This window comes from Odocoileus virginianus, chromosome 12, assembly GCF_023699985.2.
Source record: "Odocoileus virginianus isolate 20LAN1187 ecotype Illinois chromosome 12, Ovbor_1.2, whole genome shotgun sequence".
Taxonomy (NCBI): Eukaryota; Metazoa; Chordata; class Mammalia; order Artiodactyla; family Cervidae; genus Odocoileus; species Odocoileus virginianus.
Genome location: NC_069685.1, coordinates 65,976,710 through 66,003,462, shown reverse-complemented (window position 1 = coordinate 66,003,462; position 26,753 = coordinate 65,976,710). Strand labels below are relative to the sequence as shown.

General features: G+C 47.1%; 1 long non-coding RNA gene and 1 pseudogene across 1 annotated transcript in view; one reads left to right on the top strand and one right to left on the bottom strand.

Annotated features, from left to right (window-relative positions):
• The window catches only part of LOC139029645 (uncharacterized), a 34,056-nt gene extending 9,262 nt beyond the window's left edge, over positions 1 to 24,794 (bottom strand). Inside the window, exon 1 of the long non-coding RNA XR_011490769.1 lies at positions 24,668 to 24,794. This is a non-coding gene — a long non-coding RNA (uncharacterized lncRNA). The remainder of the gene's footprint in view (positions 1 to 24,667) is intronic.
• On the top strand, positions 1,726 to 4,737 carry LOC110123570 (ER membrane protein complex subunit 1 pseudogene; annotated as a pseudogene).
• Positions 24,795 to 26,753: the final 1,959 nt, after the last annotated feature.

The window sequence follows — 26,753 nt, the reverse complement described above, 5'->3', positions numbered from 1 at the left end:
ATCAATGGAATGGACTAGAGAGCCCAGAAAGAGACCGCATAAGCATAGTCAACTGATCTTTGACAAAAGAGCAAAGGCAATACAACAGAGAAAAAATAGTCTTTTCAACAGATGCTGGGAGACCTGGACAGTCATATGTATGCAAAAAAAAAAATTAATCAAGACAAAAATCTTACACCCTTCACAAAACTTAACTCAAAATGGTTCATAGACCTAAATGTAAAATGCAAAACTATAGAATTCCTAGAAGGAAACACAGGAAAAAACCTAAGTAACCTTCAGTATAGGGATGACTTTTTAGATACAACAACAAATGTATAATCCATGGAAGAAATAATTCATAACCTGGACTTAATCAAAATTAAAAAGTTTTGCTCTGAGAAAGACACTGTCAAGAGAATAAGGAGACAAGCCACAGACCAGGAGAAAATATTTGCTAAAGATACATCTGATAAACAGCTGTTATCCAAAATATGCAAAGAATTCATAAAACTCAACAATAAGAAAATGAACAACTCAATTTAAAAATAAGTCAAAGACATGAAAGCACATCTCACTAAAGAAAATGTACAGCTGGAAAATAGCGTATGAAAAGATGTCCGACATTGTATATTATTGAGGAATTATACAATTTTTTAATAGTGCTGAAAATATAAAAGAATGCAGGGTGTCAGCCCCCCAGCCCAGAGCTGCTGAAGCAGAAGCTGCATTAACAGATCCCCGAGTGACATGGGCTTCCCAGGTGGCTCCGTGGTAAAGAATCCACCTGCAATGCAGGAGACCCTGGTTTGATTCCAGGGTTCAGAAGATTCCCAGAGGAGGACTATGGCAACCCACTCCATTATTCTTGCCTGGGAAATTCCATGGATAGAGGAGTCTGGTTGGGCTGCAGTTCACGGGGTCAGAAAGAGTGGGACACAACTGAAGCGACTAAGCACAAGTAATGTGCACGTGAAGGTCTAGAAAGTATTGAGTGAGAGGAAGGCACAGCTGGTGCTGCTCCCTGCTCATTAGACAAATAACTTATTTCTACTTGACTGAAAAAATTAGGGACTTCCCTGATGATCCAGTGGCTGAGGCTCCATGCTCCCAATGCAGAGGGCCCAGGTTCAATCCCTGATCAGAGAACTAGATCCCTCAAGCTGTGCTTAAGAGTTCACATGTAGCAACTAAAGATCCTGCATGCCACAACTAAAGAACCAGCATGCTGCAATTAAGACCTGGCACAGACAAATAAATAAATGCATATATTTTAATTAAATTTTAAAATAATAAAACAGTGCTGGGAAAATTAGACATCTTTACACACAGGTGAAGTTCAATCTAAACTTTGTACCTTATATGAAAGTTAACTATCATAGATATAAATGTAAAATGTTAAACTACAAAACTTTAAAACACAGGAAAAAGTCTTCATGACCTAGAGGTAGGCAAAGAGTTCTTACACTTGACACCTGAAGCACACAGGGCTTCCCTGGTGGCTCAGACGATAAAGAATCTACCTGTAAGGTGGGAGAACTGGGTTCAATCCCTGGGTTAGGAAGATGCCCTGGAGAAGGGAATGGCTACCCACTCCAGTATTTGTGTCTGCAGAACCCCATGGACAGAGGAGCCTGGCAGGTTACAGTCCATAAGGTCTCAAAGAGTCAGACACGGGGGCCCACAGCGCGGTGCTTGCCGGGCCGGCGGCGGGCAGGCCCGCGCTCCCATCATGACGGTGGCAGGGGCCGCGGCTTCCCGGCTGTGACTCTGGGCTGCCCTGCTTATCCCTGTGGCCGCGGTCTACAAAGACCAAGTGGGCAAGTTTGATTGGAGACAGCAGTATGTTGGGAAGCTCAAATTTGCCTCCTTGGAATTTTCCCCTGGATAGAAGAAGTTGGTTGTGGCCACAGAGAAGAATGTGATTGCAGCATTGAATTCTCGGACTGGGGAGATCTTGTGGCGCCACATTGACAAGGGCTCGGCAGAAGGGGTGGTGGACGCCATGCTGCTCTGCGGGCAGGATGCAATCACTGTGTCCAATGGAGGCCGGATCATGCGCTCCTGGGAGACGAACATCGGGGGCTTGAACTGGGAGGTTACCCTGGACAGGCAGTTTCCAGGCCCTCGGGTCGGTCGGCCTGCAGGAGGCGGTGAGGTACGTTGCGGTCCTGAAGAAGACCACGCTTGCCCTCCATCACCTCTCCAGTGGGCACCTGAAGTGGGCGGAACACCTCCCAGAGAGTGACAGCATCCACTACCAGATGGTGTATTCCTACGGCTCGGGGGTCGTGTGGGCCCTCGGAGTCGTTCCCTTCAGCCATGTGAACATTGTCAAGTTTAACGTGGAAGATGGAGAGATCGTTCAGCAGGTCAGGGTGTCGACCCCCTGGCTGCGGAGTCTCACTGGGGCCTGTGGTGTGGTGGACGAGGCTGTCCTGGTGTGCCCCGACCCAAGCTCGCGGTCCCTGCAGACCTTGGCCCAGGAGACAGAGTGGGAGCTGAGGCAGATCCCGCTGCAGTCTCTTGACCTAGAATTCGCAAGTGGATTCCAAGCCCGGATCCTGCCCACGCAGCCCAGCCCGGTGGATCCATCTCGGGCGCAGTTCTTCCTGCAGTTGTCCCCAAGCCACTACGCGCTGCTGCACTATCACCACGGCGTCCTGAGTCTGCTCAAAAACTTCCCACAGGCTGCCCTGGTGGGCTTCGCCACCACCGGAGAGAAGATGGTGGCTGCAGTCATGACCTGCCGGAACGAGGCGAAGCCTAGCGTTTCTGAAGACCGGTCACCTGGGAGCTTTTCGGAGAAGTCTGGTCCCCAGGACTTGTTGGCTTGCTTCAACCAGACCTACACCATCAACCTCTACTTAGCGGAGACAGGCCGGCGGCTGCTCGACACCGCAATCACCTTCAGCCTGGAACAGAACGGCACTCGGCCGGAGCGGCTGTACATCCAGGTCTTCCTGAAGAAGGATGACTCCGTGGGCTACCGGGCCTTGGTGCAGACACAGGATCACTTGCTGCTTTTCCTGCAGCAGCTGGCAGGGAGGGTGGTGCTGTGGAGCCGTGAGGAATCCCTGGCCGAGGTGGTGTGCCTGGAGATGGTGGACCTGCCGCTGACCGGGGCGCAGGCAGAGATGGAAGGGGAGTTTGGCAAGAAGGCAGACGGCCTGCTGGGCATGTTCCTGAAGCGCCTGTCCTCCCAGCTCATCCTGCTACAGGCCTGGACCTCCCACTTCTGGAAAGTGTTTTACGATGCTCGGAAGCCCCAGAGCCAGATCAAGAATGAGATCAACATTGACACTTTGGCCAGGGATGAATTCAACATCCAGAAGATGATGGTGATGGTGACGGCCTCGGGCAAGCTTTTTGGCATCGAGAGCAGCTCTGGCACCATCCTGTGGAAACAGTATCTCCCGAACGTCAAGCCAGACTCCTCCTTTAAGCTGATGGTCCAGAGGACGACTGCCCACTTCCCTCACCCGCCCCAGTGCACCCTCCTGCTGAAGGACAAGGAGACGGGAATGAGTTCGCTCTATGTCTTCAACCCCATTTTCGGGAAGTGGAGCCAGGTGGCGCCCCCCGTGCTGAAGCGCCCCATCTTGCAGTCTCTGCTGCTGCCCGTCATGGATCAGGACTATGCCAAGGTGCTCTTGCTGATAGATGACGAGTACGAGGTCACAGCCTTCCCAGCCACTCGGAATGTCTTGCGGCAGCTCCATGAGCTTGCCCCTTCGATCTTCTTCTACTTGGTGGATGCGGATCAGGGGCGGCTGTGCGGATATCGGCTCCGGAAGGACCTCAACACCGAGCTGAGCTGGGAGCTGACAATCCCCCCAGAGGTGCAGCGCATTGTGCAGGTGAAGGGCAAGCGCAGCAGTGAGCACGTGCACTCGCAGGGCCGCATGATGGGGGACCGCAGCATGCTCTACAAGAGCCTGAACCCCAACCTGCTGGCCGTGGTGACAGAGAGCACGGATGTTCACCACGAGCACACCTTCATCAGCATCTTCCTCGTGGACGGTGTCACGGGGTGCATCATCCACGCCTCCGTGCAGAGGAAGGCCAAGGGCCCTGTCCACATCGTGCAATTGGAGAACTGGGTGGTGTACCAGTACTGGAACACCAAAGCCCAGCGCAACGAGTTCACGGCGCTGGAGCTCTACGAAGGCATGGAGCAGTACAACGCCACGGCCTTCAGCTCCCTGGACTGCCCGCAGCTGCCCCAGGTCCTGCAGCAGTCCTACATCTTCCCATCCACCATCAGCGTCATGGAGGCCACCATCACAGAGCGGGACATCACCAGCCGCCACCTGCTCATTGGGCTGCCTTCCAGAGCGATCCTTTCCCTACCTAAGGCCTTGCTGGATCCTCGCCGCCCTGAGATCCCAACAGAACAAAGCAGAGAGGAGAACCTGATCCCGTATTCTCCAGACGTGCAGATCCACGCAGAGCGGTTCATCAACTATAACCAGACAGTTTCTCAAATGCGAGGTATCTACACAGCTCCCTCGGGCCTGGAGTCCACTTGTCTGGTTGTGGCGTACGGTTTGGACATTTACCAGACTCGTGTCTACCCGTGCAAACAGTTCGACGTCCTGAAGGATGACTATGACTACGTGCTCATCAGCAGCATCCTCTTTGGCCTGGTCTTTGCCACCATGATCACAAAGAGGCTGGCGCAGGTCAAACTCCTGAACCGTGCCTGGCGATAAAGGCCTGAGGCCCCCCTGTCAGAGAGCAGAGGGCCGAGGGGAGCGAGGGTAGGGCGCCAAACTCCAGTGGCCCTACCGGGTTGAGGGGGACGTGTGTGAGGCGCTCATCTCAGCTAAGCGCTGTGGGAGGAGGACGGACTCCCGTGGAGACTGCTCTGGGGATGCGTCTGCTGAGGAGTCTTCAGGGGCGGACACAGGCTGGACTCTGTCAGCCGAGAGCACGGAGCATCCTGAGGACTTTCCCCTGGAGTCCCAAGGCTGTCGTCATTCCTGGACTCTGTCAGCCGAGACCGCAGAGCATCCTGACGGCCTTTCCCCTGGAGTCCCAAGGCTGTCGTCGTTCCCTCTGTGCCTGTCCACAGATGTCACTGTTTGATAAGACCTCCAGCAGACCTTTCATGAGGCCTGCTTAAATTGATGTCGGTTTGCCTTCTGTCTCCCAGGTGTATCTGGAAAGCCTTCTCCTTGTTTCCAAAGTCAGAAGGAACTCTTACGGATAACTCTACCTAATAGGTGCATTTGCTGTTTCACACTGGGGAGAAAGAAGAGCCACACTTAGCTGAGGTTTGAGAACCGACCCAGCCTCTCATGGCTTCTTTCCAAAGTAACTGTGGGTCAAGGAATCTATATTTGTGTCAAAACTTCTCTTAACTAAGCCTCTCATTTCATGCTCCCATTCATGAATGGGCCAGCCGGCCTTAGATTCAGTTTATCGAAAACCAGGTGCATAGTAGTATCTTTCTTTGTCGGTTGTTGTCGAAGCTCTTCTAAAATATGTCAGAGCTGAGGCTTTTTCAGTACTACTGAATTGTCTGCACCTTGAAGGGATTTTAAGGGAGGAAAGCAAATCTGCCCATTTTACAGTCTCTCTCAACCTCTCATTTCACCCTTAGGCTGACCTGATCATCTTATAACTCAGTTGGAAAAAGTTGTCCTTGTTTAAGAAACCTCATTGTTTATGTTTGGTTATGCATTACTGTGGGTTACTATACTTCTTTTAAAATCAGCAGCTTTAAAATCTTGTCTCTAAACAAGGGGCCGAAAGGGTAGGGGTGGGACCCGGGTGTCTTGTGGATGTAGCCTTGTTGACTGGCTGCACTGTTGTCTCTGCTGCAAATTGAAGACGGCCTAAAAATTTCCCCTGTCGGTGGGTTTGGGGACTGATGGAGTTTTTCTCTACTGTGAAGAATGAAATGTACAAAGAGCCCTATCGGGAGAGAGGTACGTTTAAGTGTCCGAATAAAGTGAGTGACGAATGACAAAAAAAAAGAGAGAGAGAGACACGACTGAGCAACTTTCACTAAAGCACAATATCAAGCATTGGAGAGGATGTAGGGCAACTGGAACCCTCATATATTGCTGGCAGGAGTATAGAATGGCACAGTCACTCTTGAAAACAATTTGTTGTTTTCTTCTAAAGTCAAACATATAATTACATGTGCCTCAGAAATCCCATTCTTAACTATTTATTCAAATAAAATGAAAACCTACCTTCACCCAAAAACCAGTCATGCTAAAAACTGGAAACAACCAGGGAATGGATAAACACATAATAGTAGAGCCATAAAATGGACAATTATTCATTAGTTAAAAAGTAACACATTACTGATTCATGCAACAACACTGATGAATCTCAAATGTATTTTGCAAAATGAAAGAAGTCAGAGTCAAAAGGCTACATGCTGTATTGTTTCATTTATATACATTCTGGAAAACAGAAAACCATAGTAATGGAGAACTGGTCACCAGGGGTTAAGGGTGGCGGGGTTTACTACAAATTGACAAAACGCGGAAATTTGTGGGGATGATGGAAATTTTCTATATCTTCATTTTGGTGGTAGTTCTATGACTCTGTATTTGCCAAACTTCATAGAACTAAACATTCAAAGAAAGTGAATCTTATTCTATGTAAATTTAAATTTAAAAAAAAACCTGCCATGAGGGACTTCCCTGGTGTTCCAGTAGTTAAGACTCCACACTCCCAATGCAGGGGGTTCAATGTGTGGTCAGGGAACTAGATGCCCCAGGCTGCAACGAAGACCTGGCTCAGGCAAATAAATTTAAAAATAAATAAATTTTTAAAAAACTCTAGTGAAAGATCTGTGATTCACAATAAAGTGTCAATTAATAAATTATCTTTTTTTTTTTTCAGTTCAGTTCGGTCACTCAGTCGTGTCTGACTCTTTGCGACCCCATGGACTGCAGCACACCAGGCTTCCCTGTCCATCACCAACTCCCAGAGCTTGCTCAAACTCGTGTCCATTGGGTCGGTGATGCCATCCAACCATCTCATTTCTGTCATTCCCTTCTCCTCCTGCCTTCAATCTTTCCCAGCATCAGGGTCTTTTCAAAATGAGTCAGTTCAAAATGAGTCAGGTGGCCAAAGTATTAGAGCTTCAGTTTCAGCATCAGTCCTTCCAATGAATATTCAGAACTGATTTCCTTTAGGACTGACTACAGTCCAAGGGACTCTCAAGAGTCTTCTCCAATACCACAGTTCAAAAGCGTCAATTCTTCAGGGCTCAGCTTTCTTTACAGTCCAACTCTCACATCCATACATAACTACGGGGAAAACCATAGCTTTGACTAGATGGACCTTTGTTAGCAAAGTAATGTCTCTACTTTTTAATATGCTGTCTAGTTTGGTCATAGCTTTTCTTCCAAAGAGCAAGTGTCATTTAATTTTATGGCTTCAGTCACCATCTGCAGTGATTTTGGAGCCCAAGAAAATAAAGTCTCTCACTGTTTTCCATTGTTTCTCAATTGTTGGAGTGATGGGACTGGATGCCATGATCTTTGTTTTTTGAAACTTGAGCTTTAAGCCAGCTTTTTCACTATCCTCTTTCACTTTCATCAAGAGGCTCTTTAGTTCTTCACCTTCTGCCATAAGGGTGGTGTCATCTGCATATCTGAGGTTATTGCTATTTCCATTTTTTATGATATTTACTGATGACCATTTTTTTATAGTGTAATAAAGGAAAAATCCCCCAGATGGTTCCAAAATGCTATCAAGGTTAAGAACCACAGCCCAGGGCAGTTATCTTCCCACATAGGTGTGAACATAGCTCCCCTAGGCCTGCCTCTGCTTCCCAGTCTTCTAAAGAGAAGTTCAAGTCTCCCCTCCCACCCCACTGGGTCACTAACAAAGACTCGCTGCGTCACTAACAAAGACTCACTGCGTTGTAAAAGATGACCCATGAAGGCTTTCAGAATGAAAGTGGAGATTGACTGAACTAGGAATATTTCATTTGGTGAAAAGGAGACTCAAATCACACAAAGTTATTTTCTTTAGGGTGAAGGTGGGTCACCCAGATAAAGGGTCACCCTTTATCCGAAGGGTGACCAGGTGGAAAGAATAGAAATGCTTAGTGTTTCTAGTGGGAAGCCAGGAAACAATAGGCGGAAAGGGGACAAAGTCCAAACTAAGAAAGAGATTTCTAACAACTAGCTAATTTGAGAATAGAATGAGATGCCTCATGGAAGAAGTAAACTTCTCAGCCTCAAGGACTAAACAACAGAAGTGGGTTGACCGCTTATCTAAGATTTAATACAGGGGATTTCAGCACTGTATAAAAGGTTAGAATTAATGGCATCTTACTTCTAGGTCAATTTTAAAATTCATGAAGTCCCAAGCACTGCACAGCAGAAGCTGAATTCCCCTAGACTCTTTAACTTAGTAAAATCTGAAAAATACTATGAAGTCCTACTGCCCCAAATCTCTCCTCTGCCTGAAATTCCCTCTTACTTCCACAAACACTAAATAATGCTCAAGTGGAAGTAATGTGTGAAAAAAGTGTTGCTAGGGAGATAAACAGAGGAAGAAGATATGGCCCAGTTCCCCAACTGGCTACCTCATCCCCCAGGAACTCAGATTAACTATCATTTCTAAAGAAGCCTCCCACTGCACCTAAAATCTGGCTTAAATATTCTCCCTATGTGTCTTTAGTTCTGGGTACTTCTCATAGCACACATCATACTTCATTTTCCACTCTCTTCATCTGACTGTGAAGTCCATGAAGACAGGGAATAAACAAATGCACAAAATAAACACCCAGAATATCTAAAGAGCTCTTATGTTTACACTCTCTGGAAATCTCGCCACAGGCTTTAAGAGCAACCTGAAGACTAAAGCGAAAGTGTTAGTTGCTCAGTCATGTCTGACTCTTTGTGACCCCATGGACTGCAGCCCACCAGGTTCCTCTGTCCATGGAATTCTCCAGGCAAGAATACTGGAGTGGGTAGCTGCTGTTCTCTTCTCCAGGGGATCGTTCCGACCAAGGATCAAAACCAGTCTCCTGTACTGCAGGCCAATTCTCTACCATCTGAGCCACCAGAGAAGTCCATAAAAGTGAAAGTGAGAGACTAAGCCCTGCCTTTTCATGTCCCCAAAGCATATATGCTACTGTCTTTATATAGACTAAATAGCTAATAAAAAGATAGAATGAAAGCAATGTCATCTAAGGAGCAAGAGGGTCCACGGGCTTCTAGAGTTTTGCAAGAAGGAAAGACCATATTATTGCCTCTTTTTCAGAGAACTTATAAGAAGGAATGTAGCAGAAAGTTCTGAAAAATCCATACGAGTAAGGTGAGAGTTAAGGTTTCAGTTCAGTCACTCAGTCATGTCCGACTCTTTACAACCTCATGGACTGCAGCACACCAGGCTTCCCTGTCCATCACCAACTCCCAGAGCTTGCTCAAACTCATGTCCATCAAGTCGGTGATGCCATCCAACCATCTCATCCTCTGTTATCCCCTTCTCTTCCTGCCTTCAATCTTTCCCAGCATCAGGGTCTTTTCCAATGTCAGTTTTTCACACCAGGTGGCCAAAGTATTGGAGCTTCAGCTTCAGCATCAGTCTCCCAATGAATATTCAGGACTGAGTTAAGGTTCAGAGACCCTCTCTTTTCTTAAAAGCACAGCAAAGAAACAAATTTATTTGTAACTATCTGAAACCTAATAGAACATGAAATAGCATAGTCAATTAAATTATCTATTTAAATTGTGAAGCCACCCCTTAGTCACAGTTCTATTTGTTGAATGACAGTGTGCAAATTTAGACATTTTCCATCAAGATAGAAACTAAAAGCAAAGAAGGATACAGCACCATCCTGCAGTGAGACCCAGCATTGCACTGAGGTGGTTCCTCCCAAGGCTATTCACTGGCTGTATGTTGTCTGGGTGTGGAGTCACCGGAGACAGGTGGGAGTCCTCAGAAACTAAGAACTAGAGTAAACAACAGACATGACTAGGAATCAGGAGAACCTGTTCTGGGGTTCCCTTGAAGGAACTGGAGGCCTGGAAGCCTCCCTTCTTCCTAAGATACTTCAGGCAAAATCAGACAGCCTAGATCAGAAAGCCTGAAGGTGAATGAAACAGGGGAAGACAGAAAGAGTAAATAGTATATTGCCACTGATGTTCCCAGGGCATGAGTGAGCTGGTATTGGACTATCTATGAGCCTCAGTCCTTCTTGAAAAATAAGTTAACCATTTGGGACTTCCCTGGTGGTCCAGTGGTTAAGATTCTGCACTTCCATTGAGGGGGGCACAGGCTCAATCCCCGGTTGGGGAACTAAGATCCCACATGCCTCATGAGAAGTAAGTCTGAGAACACAACCAGAGAGCAGCCAAAGCACCACACAGAAAGAGCCTGCACGCTGCAACTATGACCCAACACTGCCAAGAAGAAACAAATATCTTAAAACCTTTCATTTAAAAAAAAATGAAAGGTGTTATGAAAATAGCTACTCCTTCTAAGCTGGATGATGGCTGTGGAAGATGTCATGTGTTGCTTTTCAGTCATCTGAAGGTTTACGTGTGTGAAGGTTTACAATGCGTGGTTGTTCTGATTTTTGCTATGTGTGCAGAATTGCGTAGATAAGAACCCTTGCACACAGGGCAAGTTCCTCACAAGACAGTTTCTGTTCCCAAGAGTATGTGGACCAGTGCCCCGAGAGTATGCCCCCGAGAGGCACGTGTTTGGGTGTCTGCAACTGAGCATTGTGCACGTGTACCTATGTATACACATACTGTATATACATAAAACACTGTTTCCTCTGAAGACTTTTGTTGTCAAGGAACAAATTCAAAAGTCATTTCCTCATGTTTATCAGCATATCAGCCAAGGTTAGTGAGTGGCCAGATAATTAAAAATTGTTTGTTCAACAGGGCAGATCTTGTTTTAATTGAAGCCTCTTAGAACCTTAGATATACATATAATATATATCTATATTTTAGGTAGATAGATAGATACCTAAATATCTCTTAGATAGTGGAGAAAAATGTGATGACTGGTTATAAGCATTCTGGTCTATAGGTTGGTGTGGGTCACCAGGCTGTAGACATCACAAGGCCCTCTGCCCAGGCTTCCCAGTCAGAGTAGGAACCCCATTCTGTGGTACCCCATTGTCTTGGGATACCTTTTCTGCTGCCCTTCCACGGAGGTCCACTCAGGCTCAGGAGGGCTAAAGTCTAGGAGACAGGACTCCAAGCTCTGATAAACCTCTGCAGTCGGCTCCCTTGCCTGTGCCAGGACTCTGGGGTTACCCCTGCAGAGGGGTTGCAGTGTGATGCGATGGTTCTGTGCACCAACATTAAAGCCAGACAAACCTGGGCTTAACTCCCAGTGCCTCTGCCTCTCAACTGGTAATTCAGTGATTTTCTTTCCTAAGCCTCTATTTCATGTTTCAACTATGAAACATGGATTTTTTAACATATTTTTTAATTTATGTATTTGACTGCAGGTCTTTTTGTGGCACAAGGGATCTTCAATCTAGTTGTGGCAGGTGTGATCTAGTTCTTCAACCAGGGATGGAACCCAAGCCCCCTGTGTTGGGAGCAAGGAGTCTTAGCCACTGGACCACCAGGGAAGTCCCTGGATTTTTGGAAAATAAAATTCACCAGGTCATTGAGAAAATTAAGAACTTGAAGTGAAAAATCCTTAGTAAAGTGCCTGATATAAGGTGATGTTCATTTAATAATTATAGCTAATATTTATTGAATATTTACTCTGTGCCTGTCTACACAGGCATCATTTCATTTAATCTTTACAACAATGGCAGAGTAGTAGATAAAAGTATTATAATCCCCATTTTACAGGTGAGAAAACTGAGGCACTGGCACAAAGTCACACAAGTCATAAGAGAGAAATCTGAGCCCAGGTAATCTAACTCATACATTGTCATTTTTAATATTATTATTATCAACAAAAACAATAACCCAAAAAGGATTCCACTGCCAACTGTGGAGGGAATTGCTCTGCCATCAGATTCCCCTCAGATTCTTTTAATATTAATGTTAGTGTGCATCCTTTCCCCTGCTTCTTATCCAGATTTTAGCCACCATTCACTTATTCTCTCAACAGACATTCATTGGGCAGCTACTATGTGCCAGGCACTGGGCTTGGCTCTGAGGACACAGCACTGGCAAAACAGTGAAGGTCCTTGCCCCCAGGGAGCTTGGGGCTGAAGAATGAGAGCAGCCAGTCGTGCAGAAACCAGAGATTGTAAGGTAGGTATGAGTGTGGCTGGCACGAGCTAAGACGGAACAGAAGGGCAGAGTGGCTGGAGAACTGAGCACTGAGCACGAGGAGCTGGCCCCTGCCCCTCCCTGAACTCGAGACCTGCAGTTCACAAGCTGATAGCTCACACCTCCCTGGTGGTGCCCAGAGCCCTTGAATACAATATGTCCAAAACACAAGTCATTATTTTCTGCAGCCCACTCCCCTCCCCTTAGCAGTCACTGCTCAACTAAACATCCAGTGGCCCAAGCTAAAGACCTGTTAAACGTCTCTTGATTTTGTCCTTTCTCAATCACCACAATCCTTGCTTTGGTCCAGCCCTCATCATCACTTGCCTGAGCCACTAGACTGACCCTAACTGCCTCTTCACCTTCAACAATTCCCTCAGACTGCTGCCAGAGTTCTTCCCAAATCAAACATGTGAATATATAACTCCCCGGGTATAAAAACACTGGTGTTTCCTTTGTAGTCTCAGGATGAAGTCTAAATTCCTTGGCCTGGCAGATAACACCCTTCATAATGAGGGCTTAAGCCACGTTTCAGCCTTATCTCCCACTAGTTGTCCACGTGTCTCAGAGTACTAGCCACATCAAATGACTTTTCCATAGCACCAGGAACAGCACATGCTGTTCCCTCTGCTTAGAATTCCTCTTCTGTTCCTCTCTCCTCGAAGTACTACTATTCAACCTTTCAGATACAGCTCATCTCCTTGATACAGCCTTCCCTGATGTCTCCAGGAAGAACCATCCACCTCACTCTCCTAGGACTCATCGGCTCAGTTCAGTTCAGTTCAGTCACTGTCGTGTCTGACTCTTTGTGACCCCATGGACTGCAGTATGCCAGGCTTCCCTGTCCATCACTAACTCCCAGAAATTGCTCAACTCATGTCCATCGAGTCGGTGATGCCATCCAACCATCTCATCCTCTGTCGTTCCCTTCTCCTCCCACCTTCAATCTTTCCCAGCATCAGGGTCTTTTCCAGTGAGTCAGTTCTTTGCATCAGGTGGACAAAGGATTGGAATTTCAGTTTCAGCATCAGTCCTTCCAATGAATATTTAGGACTGATTTCCTTTAGGATGGACTGGTTGGATCTCCTTGCTGTCCAAGGGACTCTCAAGGGTCTTCTCCAACACCACAGTTCAAAAGCATCAATTCTTTGGTGCTCAGCTTTCTTTATAGTCCAACTCTCACATCCATATGTGACTATTGGAAAAACCAAAGCTTTAACTAGACTAACTTTTGTTGGCAAAGTAATGTCTCTGCTTTTTAATATGCTGTCTAGGTTGGTCATAACTTTTCTTCCAAGGACACATAGTACATGATATTTACAAAACAGCTATAGGATTCATCAAATGTGTTCCTTGTTATTTGGTTATACAGCTATCTCCACACCAAACTGAGCTCAGAAGGGCAGGGACTGTGCCCTGTTGAGCACAATGCCTAGTACACAACAGATGCTCAGTGAGTGTTTAGTGAAAGAATGAATAAAAAATGATAGGCCCTAGAAAAAAAGTCAATGAGTCCCTTAAAAGCCAAATTTCCAAACTTGGTCTCATTAGCTCAAGTCAAAAGTCTACAAGAAAGCCTGAAGGCTGAGAAGTAACCAAAACCAACCTTGTCTTACAACCTGGGAATCACAGACTGTCAGAAATAACCAAAGCCAAAGGAGATACTAAGGTCTCAAAATAAGTAATTTATCCAAGGTCCCCCAGTTAGATGCCATGAGAGCAGAACTGGAAGCCAAGACTCCTACCTCCTAGTGCAGGAAGGGCCTATCCAAGCTAACCTCCATCCACAATTTATAGATGAGGGGAGTAGGGAGTTCCCTGGTGGTCCAGTGACTAAGACTCTGCTCTCGCAATGCAGGGGTTGGGAGGCAGGTTCGATTCCTGGTCAAGGAACTAAGATCTCACATACTACAACTAAGAGGTCACATGCCACAGCTAAAGATTCCACATGCCACAACTAAGACATGGTGCAGCCAAATAAATAAATAGTTTTAAAACAAACAAACAAAAAAAGCCCTATGTTTAAAACAAACACAAGGGGAGCATTGTTTTGTATAAAGCTCATTTTGTACACAGGGCCTCCAAGAAGGTTTCTCTAACTCAACAAGTTAGTTCTGCTATTGGGTGAACTGTGTCCCACCAAAATTCATAAGTGGAACTCCTAACCTCCAGTAGCTCAGAATGTGACCTTTTTGGAGATGGGGTCTTCACAGAGGCAATCAAGTTAGAATGAGGTCATTGGGGTAGGTCTTAATCCACCAGTATGACTGGTGCCCTTATAAAAAAGGGGATGTTAGGATACAGACACATATATAGGGAGAATGCCATGCAAATGTGAAGATGGCCATTTTATATAAAGGACTTGAGCATCACTGGATTTTGGTATCCATTGGGGGAGGGGGAGGTCCCACTGGACCCTGTGGGGCCAGTCTCCCACAGATATGAAGAGACAACTATACTTTGTTATGGCAGCCATAGTAAATTAACAGAAGCTCTCTAGCAAAGTGGTTCTGAAAGTGCAGTCTTCCAGTGGGAAACAAGAGAAAAATAGAATCAGCACCACCTGGGATTTGTTAGACAGTCAAGACCTACCAACCAGAAATTCTGAGATGGGGACGCAGCATCTATGTCTCAGTAAGCCCTCCAGGTCACTTCTGATACACACCCAACTTGAGAACCATGGTCAAGAGCTACTACTCCAGCTACACTGGGTTCTTTTTTGGGTTTTGGCTGCACTGGGTCTTCATTATGGCACTCAGGCTTCACTTGTTGCAGCGCATGGGTTCTAGAGTGAACCAGCTCAGTAGGTGCAGTGCACAGACTTCTCTAGTTGTGGCTCGGGCTTAGTTGCCCGGAAGCATGTAAGATCTTATTTCCCCAGGATCTAAGGATCCCCAAGATCTTAGATCCCTGGTTTGACCAGGGATCAAACCCACATCCCATGTGTTGGAAAGTGGATTATTAACCACTGGACCAAGGGAAGTCCCTACCCTGGGTTGATTAATGTACCTCCAAAATTTATGTCCATCCAAGACCTCAGAATGTGACCTTATTTAAAGTTAGTGTCTCTGCAGATATAATTAATTAAGATGAGGCCATACTGAATTAGTGTGGTCCCTAAACTCAATGACCAGTGTCCTTTTACACAGAGAAAACAGACACACAGGGAGAACACCGTGTGACAACAGGCAGAGACTGGAGGGATGTGTCTACAAGCCAAGGGATGCCAGAGATTACCCGGAGCCACGAGAAGCTAGGAGAGAAGCAAGGAAGGACTCTTCCCTAGAGTTTTCCATTCCTGCTAATATCATAATTTCAGACTTCTAGATACTTTCAGCTTCCAGAACTGTAAGAGAATAAGTGTCTGTTGTCTTAAGTCATCCAGTTTGTGGCACTTTGTTACAGCAGCCCTCAGAAAATAATTCTGTATTCAATACAACAGTCACAAGCCATACGTGGCTGTTTAAACTGGAGAAGGAAATGGCAATCTACTCCAGTATGCTTGCCTGGAAAATCCCATGGATGGAGAAGCCTGATAGGCTACAATCCATGGTGTCGCAAAGAGTCAGACATGACTGAACAACTTCACAAACGTAAATTAGTTAAAGTGAAATAAAATAAAAAATTCAGTTCCTCAGCTGCACTGGTCACATTTCAAACACTCAATGGTCACATGTGGGTTGTGGCTACTCTATCTGATGGCACAAATACAGAACATTTCCATCAGAACCAGAATGGCTTTCACATTTTTAAATGGTTGAAAAATTGAAAGAATAATAATATTTTGTGCATGTAAAAATTATACAAAGTTCAAATTCAGTGTCTATAAATAAACTCTTATTGGACTACAGTCACATCTGTTCACTTGCACACTCTGACTGCTTTTGTGCTACAACAGCTGAGTTGAGTGGGTGTGACAGAGATTACATGGCTCATTAAACAAAATATCTACTATCTGGCCTTTCTCAGAAAACGTTTGCCCTACTTTTTTCTAGAGCAAGTTTACGCTGCTCTAGAGAATAATGAAGAGTGACAGGAAAAGATATTTTAATAAATTTGCACCATGCTGAGCAGAGAGACCCATTCTGAGATGTCCATTGGATGTACTTCCCAGAACAGAGTGAATTCAAGATTACACACTATCTTTTTTATTTACATGCATATAGTATACATGTAAATAATAACCACATATGAACACACACACATGTACATTATTCACAGTCACATACACACAGTATATGTTTAGAGAAGGAACTAAAGGGACATTGACCTAAGCATTAAGGATGGCTGTCTAAGCAGAAAGGGGAGAAGGGAACTGTGGAGTCTATTTCTTCTGATATTATTGCCCTCGGTATTTTCTGATTCTTCTGTAATAAGGAGATATTGCTTTTTTAATAAGAAAAAAACCTGCCTGATTCTAAAGCCAAGCTCCTAACCTCTATAGCATATTGAAGAGGCTGGGCTTCATGCTTTCTTTCCCCATGCTTTCTTGCCCCATTTACACTGACATATTGCCAACTGACTCTTCCTCTCAGGGCAGAACAGTGTTACCTTTATCTGTGGCCATGAAGCTCTACCAGCTGAATGTTAGTGATCAGTAGCCAAGTAGGAACACAGAGGGCCTTCTGGTCACCCATGAAATCCCTGGAAACTGCCCATCTTGGTTGCGCACAGGAGCCTAGCCAGTGTGCAACGTCAACCTCTACTTCCAGAACAATCAGTGAATACATACAGCTACTCTTAACAAGGAAGGATCCACATTTGAGGTTTACCCAACACTAGACAGAAAGCCTTTGAAAACCAGCCCACTTTTAAGACCCAGTTGATGATGATCTAAACTCAGGGGACCTGAGTTCAAGGTCCTGCTCTGTAACTAACTCCCTGGGAAACCACAGTCCCTCTATTTGTCCTCTCCTGACCTCAGTTTTGCCTCTGGTAAAGGGTCAGCCTTGGATGAAGTGACTTCCAAGTTTCCCCTCAGCTCTAGTCTGGGCCACTTTGGATCCTCCAGTTGTGTGTGTATGCCTGGGACAGGGTCTAAAGAATTCCTCAAGGGTCAAACGATTAACCATTATACTGGGTCAGTTCCAGAAAGAACTCAAAAATTAACCTGGTGGCTCCTGTTTTCCCTTCAATTTTTACCATCCATACTCTGGTGAGGCACCATTCCTCTCCTGCCTACACGGTCCTGGTGCCATCCCCTAACCCTCTATCCAAAGTGCCCCAGTCCCTGCCCCCCACTTCCCCCTCCTCCTAACTAAACCACATCAATCCTCACCCCTTAAATCCTTTTTGACTTCCCAAGGCTCTGTGACTACAGCTGTCCGTTCACCTCAATATATTGCACTCTATCCCAGTGGAAGGCATTTAACACAGATAGACTGAGGTTGTAGTGACCACTCCTATTGTTACTTCTTCCTACTTGGTTACTTCTCTTGGGAGTAGAAACTGCACTGTGTTCCACCTTTTATTCTATGTATGGGTTCATTGTTGAGAATGCTGGAATATTTGAAATGCCTTTCACTGAGCTGAGAAACAAGGCCTGACCATGGGGAAATATTCCTCACTCTTCAAAGTACTTGTAAGCTCTCTTAGCTCCTGGGATTATCATGGGACCCCTGTGAAACAAGTCAACCACTTAACTGGAGTGTGAAGCATGTAACATGGACGTGAAGCATCTCCTTAAGGCCACATGGCAAGTTGGTGGTAGAGCCCCAGCATATGCCAGAGTTTTCGCCTCCCAGTTCTGGGCTTCAGAATGTGTGGCACACAGCAAAACCATAGCCTCACCCTCTTTTTAAGAAATTATAGCTAGCTGCAGCCTCCATACCAACACGTGGATACACACACACACTTCATGAATACCTCCCACTGGGCTCCAGCCTGCTCGGGGCTTCACTTCTTTAGAATCTCAGACTGTTTTCCTCCCCTCTTTTGAAGTATTATTTACTTGACTAGCTCTTAGTTGTGGCACACAGGATTTTCTGTCTTCGTTGGGGCATGTGGAATCTTTAGTGTTAGCTTGTGAACTCTTAGTTGTGGCATGTGGGATCTAATTCCCTGACCAGGGATCAAACCCAGGCCCCCTGCATTGGGAGGACAGAGTCTTAGCCACTGGACCACTAAGGAAGTCCCTCCCCTCTTTCATCATCATCCTTTAAGGGAACCACAGTTCCCAACCAGTACACTTTTTGAAGAGATTACAAGAGGCCAGGAGATGCTGAACTTGGTCCTACTTGCTCTGGTGTGCTCCCTTCAGCCCCTCCTTGTGCACTAAACTGCTTACCAGGGAGAAGAGAGGCATAAAAGCTTTAGACTGTGGGCAAGCACTCCAGCACACAACTGGGAGCTGGACTTCCCAACGGAAATATCTTTGCCCTGTCCAGGGTCCACGGAAACATACTGTCTCCTCACAGACACCAACTTTACAGTTTAGCAGGGTCATTTAGGAATCTATAGATAAATTCACATGTTCATATATATATATGACTCTTAGGTGCCAGTGTTTTTAGACAGGTGCATTTATGCTAGTGTGTGTGCAGTATGTAGGTATAATATAGACATCCATGTGTGGCATCAGCAAGTCCCTCCTGAAAAAGCATATATGTGTAGATGAGTATGTGCATGGGCATAAATCACCATTTACCCATCAGTTCAACACAGATGTGTTGTTATTTCAGGCACTCTGCCGGACTCTGGGCTGAATAAAACACAGTAAATGGATAGGCACATACCAGGGTACATGAGTGGAAGGTGTGTTTATCAGTACTATGTAAGTGTCTGTGAAATCACTGCACATATGTATGTGTACATCAGACCCACAACAAGCTAGGAGGGCACATCTTGTTGATGCTGCTATGCTCTCTCCCCAAGCCCCAAGGGTCAGATCTAAACAGCCCTTACCTGAGCCTTGAGCAATAGAGGCATCCTCGGCCCCCTGCTCTGCCAAGGAAGAAGCCTAAAGTGCCTAGTCCACCTCAACATTCCAGCCATGCCACCCTCCCCACCCACAGGGGGGTGAGGCAATATTTCTTGATAACAGGGCACCAAGAGTCCAGGCTGCTGGAAACCACCTGAGTTTCACATGGTTTTATGGTTCTACAGTTAATGTTTGGCCCTGGGTTATTTCTATCCTAGGAGGTAAGCCAGAAAAGGCAGGGGAGAGATGGAGGCAGGGGAGATAAGGTGCCAGGTCACTTGCAGGAGGCACTCACCCCAGCAGTCACCTCTGGCACCTCAATACCTTCAGTGTTCCAGACCCTACCAAAGGAAGGAGCCACTCAAGCAGGAGAGAGCAAGGGCTTCTGGGAACAGGCATGGAAAAGAAATCCCTTGCAAAATGCACCTCACGAGGCCAGCATCCCCTCTCCAACCTTCAAATGGATCCAGGAAGCCCCTCCACGAACATGTCAGCTGGCCTCTGTATGGTCACCTCCTAGGACACAAGAGCTCACTATCTCCAAGATGCTCTCTTGAGAGTTTCTCTTTTATCCTGGGACAAAACTCAACCTCCCAGCAACTTTCATTCATTGGTCCTACTTTCCCTTTCAAAAAAATTATTCTTCCTGGGAAAAACTTTGATTAATAAATTTGACTGATGTCTCCAGAAGGTTCCTATTTCAAATGCTAATACATAACCTGGGAAAAATACAGCATTCGTTTAGCAGACTTTCTCTAGTTGCCAAGCATGGGCTCTAGAGCTTGTGGACTCAGTAACTATGGTGTGTGGGTTTAGTCACCGTGCAACATGTGGGATCTTAGCCCCCTGACCAGGGATCAGGGCAATTAAGTTGGTGACTGTATATGTTTCCCTTTGGGATGATAAAAATGCTTTGGAACTAGACAGAGGTGATAACATTATCACATTGTATTTCTACTAAATGCCACTGAATTATACCTTAAAATAGTTAACTTTATGTTGTGTGAATTGCACTTCAATTTAAAAAAAAAGACCTGGGCTACCAAAGCCACTTAAATAACTTCGTGGGCACTGCCTTCTCACCAAACTGGACACCACCCCTCTGCTTAACAAAGACAGGGAACCACAGCTAGGGACCTTTCCAACCCGACAAGCCAGGGAGTCGGGGCTCCCCTTCCTCACTCTGTCTCCACCTCAGCAACTCTGTCTCTCACTCTCTGCCTAGTGAGGCCACATTGCCCCCAGAGCCCTCAGAGGTGTCAAAGCAGGAAATCAGGGCAGAGGGGAGCTCCTGAGCACTGACCATCCTCTAAGTTCACTGTGTGGCTCCTTCACAGTTCCCATAGTAACTCACCAGCTGCCCAAAGCATCAGTCCTGTTAAAAGGGTCTATGCAGGGGGCCCAGGTTCTATCCTTGGTCAGAGAACTAAGATCCCTCCAGCCTTGAGGCGCAGCCAAAAAAATAACAGTTATAAGACTACAGTTCAAAAAAAAAAAAAAAAAAAAGACTACAGTTCAAGTCCAGGTCTTCCCTCTCTCAAATGAATGGTTTTAACCATGACATGACCACACTTTATTTGCAGGCTGACTAGTCCCAGAAGGGTTCTCTATCTCCTTCCTTTCCCCATACAAGCTCCTGTTTCACACCCTACCTTGTCCTGTCCTCTGAGCACCAAAAACTCCAGGCAAGTGGTTTCTTCTGCCTAAATGGTTTCTGTTTCTAAGCACTCTCCAGGCAAGTGGTTTCTTCTACCTAAATGGTTTCTGTTTCTAAGCACTCTCCTCAATTGTTCCCGATTGTCTACAGTCTAAAGCCAAATCTCCTTAACCTGAGAATCAAGGCCTCTCAAGATCTGGCACCAGGTGTCTTTTTCTATCACTCTGCTCCACACTCCCAATATTCTAGCCAAACAATTCTTTCTCTGCCCTTCCGTGAATCATGTCCTTTCTTGACATACCATGTCCCTGAAAAACCCTCTCTCCCCACCTCCACAACATAGCCAAATCCTGACCTTTTGCTCTGATCCCACTTGGTATCTTCTTTGAGTTCAAAATTTATACACACATACACACACACACACACACACACACACACACACACACACAGAGGCTTTCATTCTTCCTCTAGTTCTCATGGGTCTCTGTATAGACCTTTAGGCATGTGTCCCTGTGTTAAGGTATTTCAACATATATTCCTTAGAACAGCACAGTAAACAACCCAGAGCACCCAGCCCCAGTGTTTGGCACACAGTGGTACTCACAAAAATCATGCCCAACTAACTGAGGTAAATTCAACCTCACTCCCTCACTCAATTCAACTCACTTACTCAATCACCTCATTTCTCTTTTCCCCTAATGGAAGTTTTCCTGACAATTAGAAACACTACAGGCAATTCGAGGAAGGTATTTAGAATGCTAATGAATGAAAATAACTTTCAGTCACATCTATTTCATATAATCACTATGAGTTTTATGACCTTGGTTGCCTTGATTGCACAACTGTTGGTGGCATACCCTGCTCAACTCAAGGAGTGGAAGTGTTCCCCTACCAGATGATGTCAGCCAGGGGTAATATGAAGGGAATGAGAATTCAACATCTGAGGTATCCATATCTTCCTGAGTTCATTGAGATCCCTCCTGCCTCTTCCTCAACTCCAACTGAGAGAACCAAGTAGTTGGGAAGTCCAAAGGCTGTGCTGCAATTCTGATCTGACAAGGTCCCAGGAAGGTGAGCAAGAAAGGGCCAAGCCAACAATCCTCACTCTAGGTGTAATGTAAGGCTGCCCTCAGCAGAAGTGCCCTTCCATTTCCTAACCACCACTGCCCCCTGGTGCCCTGAGTGGCCACATCTGACAATGTTTGTGCAGCCCAAACCTCTAATGCAGCACTGCCCAACAGAAATATAATGCAAGCAAAGATGTAATTTTTTTAAATTGCTACATTTTAAAAGGTAAAAAGAAACAGATGAAATTAAGTCTAATAATATATTTTATATAACCCAATATATTCAAACTATTACTACTTCAACATGCAATCAATAGAAAAAATATTAATAAGATAGTCTATGCTCTTTTTGCCATGCTAAATATTCAAAATCTGGTGTGTATTTTATACCTATGGACACCTCAATTCAGACAAGCCTTTTATGTTAAGTGCCCAACAGTCACGTGTATCCAGGGGCTGCTGTAGTGGACAGTTTAGCCCTAGTGCCTTGACCTGCACTGTCCTTGCTGGCCTAACTAGCATTATCTCGTGTTCCAAGCCAATGGTAACTCTAGATCAATCCTCTTCCCTGAGCTCCAGGCTCAGAGAACTAGCTTCCTTCTTGGCCTCTCCACTTGCCTGTCTAACAGAAATCTCTGTAAGTTCTCCAAAACTGCACTCACTTTCCACCCCAAAACCTGTCTCAACAGCCCACTCAACTCAATAACATCACCATCCAACTGGTTGCTGGAATTAAAATCCGAAGAGTTATCCTTTTCCTTCACCCCTGCCCCACTACCAAGCAGTCATTGAGTCCTATCCATTCAGCCCATAGATATGTCTGATTACTTGCCTCTACCTCCACTACCACCACCCTCATCCAGGCCAACATCATCGTTGCCCTGGACTACTGCACCAGCCTCCAAACTGCTTCCACTCCTACTCTCCCAACCCCTCATTCCACACCTACAAGGAGCACCGAGGAATCAGACTTCTCATATCCCTCACACTGTCCACATCTTTCCATCAGCTTCCCAGTGCCTTCTAATAAAATCCAGAGGCTTTCCTGGCAGTCCACTGGTTAAGAGTCTGTACAACCACTGCAGGGGGCACAGATTTGATCCCTGGGCAGAAAACTAAGATCTCACAAGTCAAGAAGCACAGCCACACACACACACACACACACACACACAAAATCCAAACTCCTCTCCTGGCTTAGCCACTCCCTTCATCACCTGCTCCCTGCACCTGACTGCCCATCACTAAACTACCAGATATATGCTGCAAACAAAACATGCTCAATTCATTTCCATGTCCCTCTGTCTGGAATATTCTTCCTCCTCCTTGCATGGCTGTCTCCTCATCATTCTGGTTTGAGAAGCCTTCCTCACCATTCTATCTGCCATAGCGCCCTCATCTTCAGTCATTTTATATCCCACAACCTTGTTTTTATTTTCTTTATAGCATTCATCATCCCCCTGAAGTTGTCTTCTGTCTCCTCCCACTAGAACATAAGCGCCATGAGAGAAAGAAATTCCCTTCTATTGTCCACCTTTGTTCTTCTAGCAACTAGAATGGCACCTGGCACACAGTAACCTAAGAATGAGAGCGTGAGTAAGTGAACGCTATTCCCTCCATTTGGAGCACTCTCTCCCTTCCAGGCTTGGTTCCTTTTTCAGTTCTTAGGCTGAGTGGCACCAGCCCAGGGAACCCTCCCAAACTGCAGTGCTTTATCTTTTTTCTCAGCATCCTCTCTGCTGCTCTCATAGCACAATTTTGACCACAGTCAATTTGTTTACTTCATTTTTTGTCTTCTCTGATCTCTCTCACCACCGCTGTATACTCTGCACCCCAGAAACAGGGCGGCATCTACTCCATTTGCTCTGTCTTTCACAGCCTAGCTCAGAGCTGCACTTGTGGGCGGCGCACACATCCTAGTTGGATGAACAGCTAACTCTTCTTGGCTCCTCCCAGACCCCCGCCTCCGGGGGTGTTCTGCAGGCCCGGTCCCCTCCGGCTCTGGAGCTGCGGTTCCACCTCGTGGACTCTGGCTCGCACCTGACAGGAGAGGGTCCCCCACCTGGAAGAAAGGGGAGGGGCGGGGACGGAAGGAGGGGAGACCCGCCTCCAGAGGGAGCCGAGTTCAGCACCCCCAACCCTGTCCCCACCTCCCTCTCCGCGTAGGTAAAGCCTCCTCCTCGCGAAGGTCTAGGAAGCACCGCAGGCCACGCTGCGGGCGCCTTCCGCCCGGAGACCCTGCCCCGCCAGGCCCATCCCCAGTACCCCGCGTGGCTGCTAGAGCGCCCCTGTAGCCGCGGGCGATCCTCCTTCCCTCAGTCTCGGGCCACGGGGGCCGCGGGGGCCGCGGGGGCCGCGAGTCCGGCCGCCCAATCACTGAAGCCCGCAGAAGCCCCGCCGCGTCCGCCGCCAGGTCAGGGTCCCGCCGCCCGGCTCCTCCCGTCCCCACGGACCCTCGGCCTGGACGGCGACAGAGCCCCGAGATGGCACAAGGGCCGACGGGAAACTGCGGCCGTGTGACCTGACCAACTGACCTACTGACCGGCTGACCGACTGACGGGACCGACAGATTGACAAACTGGCTGACATGATGGTTGACAGAAATGACAGGCTGACTGGCTGAAGGAACTGACAGGTTGACAGACAGAACTGACAGGTGGCTGACAGGCTTGCTGGCAGGATTGACAGGATGAGTGACTGGACTGTAAGACGGCTGACGACATTGACTGGCAGGTCAGCGGCGGCGGCGGGTGTTGCCATGGCCTCTCAGCCTCGGCCTCCACCTCCCGCTCACTTCACGCCAACTCACCCACCGCGAAAGGTTTCCACAGAGCCCTGTGGCCGCGACTTCTTTCAGGGGCCAAGCCGGAGACCTTACGCGGTCCGCGGGGTCACCTGGTGGCCTTACTCTGAACGAAGGGGCAGGGTCGAGGGGTGGGGCGAGGGCTGTGGGCGGGGCCATTGGTGGGGGCGCGGGAGGGCGGGGTCAGGATGGGCACGGCAATGGGGGCGGGGCAAGGGCTAGGGGCGGGGCGACAGGTAGATAAGGGGCTGTGGTGGGAGGAGTCGGTGAGTGGGCAGGGATAGAGGCTGGACTATGGCTGGAGAAATTAGAAGACGCTTGCTCCTTGGAAGGAAAGCAATAACAACGTCGTAGACAGAATATTAAAAAGCTGAGACATCACTTTGTCGACAAAGATCTGTAGAGTCAAAGCTCTGGTCTTTCCTATAGTCATGTACAGATGTGAGAGTTGGACAATAAAGAAGGCTGAGCGCCAAAGAATTGATGTTTTCAAATTGTGGTGTTGGAGAAGACTCTTGAGAGTCCCTTGGACAGCAAGGAGATCAAACCAATCAATCCTAAAGGAAATCAATCCTAAATATTCATTAGAAGGACTGATGCTGAAGCTGAAGCTCCAATACTTTCGCCACCTGATGTGAAGAGCAGACTCATTTTGGAAAAGATCCTGATACTGGGAAAGATTGAAGGCAGGAGGAGAAGGGGACGACAGACGATGAGATGGTTGGATAGCATCACCAACTCAATGGACATGAATTTGAACAAAATCCAGGAGATGGTGGAGGACAGAGGAGACTGGCATGCTACAGTCCATGGGGTCCCAAAGAGTGGACACGACAGCAACTGATCAGCAACAACAGCAACAGCTGGAGAATGGCAGATTTTCCCATCATCCCTGGGCCTCCTCCTCCGGAGCAGAACGGGCGTGTCCTCTCAGGAGCCTGAGCCGTGCTGCAGGTCAGTCAGGTGACCTGTTGGAGAGAGAGGTTTCCGCCTTCCTTAGAACCTGGGCATCCTGGGCTTCCCAGCTTCAGCAGGGAATGGACAGGGCCTCTCAGGAGCAGGCGGGCACAGAGCTCCACAGCGATGGAAACCTCAATATGCCTGGGGCCCCAGAAATCCTGGAGGGCTCTTCAAGGACCTGGGGGACCTAAGTGAGCAGGTGGGGACAGGAGCCAGTGGGATATTCATTGTGTCTGTTCTGAGCCCACACTCGCCCCCATCTACTCCCTCCCCCCATCCGCTGGTCCTGGCAGCTCATCAGCCAACTCATCTGCCTTCCCAGGGCCTGTCTGGAGTGCAGCGAACCCCGGCGAGCCCCCTAGGTGGCGGCAAAGGACCGAGAAAGTGCTCCCAGAATGGCCCTTCGCTTCAGCCCTAAGCCCAGAAAAGTCTGGAAGGATGGAACCACCTCGCAGAGAACCGAAAGCCAGAAATGCAGGATCGCCTCACATCATGCGATTTGAATTCTGACTTCTGGTCCAGGAGAAGAGACAAAGCAAAAGAGGACAGGCCAACAGGAAGGGCCGGACACCTGCCATCCCAAGGGGTCCTCACCCATCTGAGGCTGTTTCCTTACCTGTAGAATTAGGTACAAGAAGGGCACCTGCTCTTACAGGAAACTTTGAGGATTCACTGATACACTGAATGGAAATCGCTTGGTACGTTGCTTAATACATGTTAAGTGCTCAGTAACTAGTCATATTAATAAACATAAAGCAGCTTCCCACACCCCTCCCAAACCATGTCCAGCTGCAAACTGAGTGTGATGGTCTTGTTTACTGTATCAGCTTGGCCGGGTTATAGTCCCCAGTTATGCAATCAAACACTAATCTTGGTGTCGTGATGAAGGTAGATGCAATTAAGTCAATTGACTTTAAGGGAGATTATCCTGGCTAATCTGGATGGGCCTGATTCAGCCCTATTTGGAAGGACAGAGCTTAAGAACCGAGCAGAGGCTTCCCTGAGGAAGAAGTTACTCTGCCCTTGGACGGTAGCTCCCGCCCTTGGCAGGAGTCCCAGCCTGAACCTCACGATTTCACACTCACTTTGCCAGCCCCACACTCACGTAAGTCAGCTCCTTGCAATAAATCTC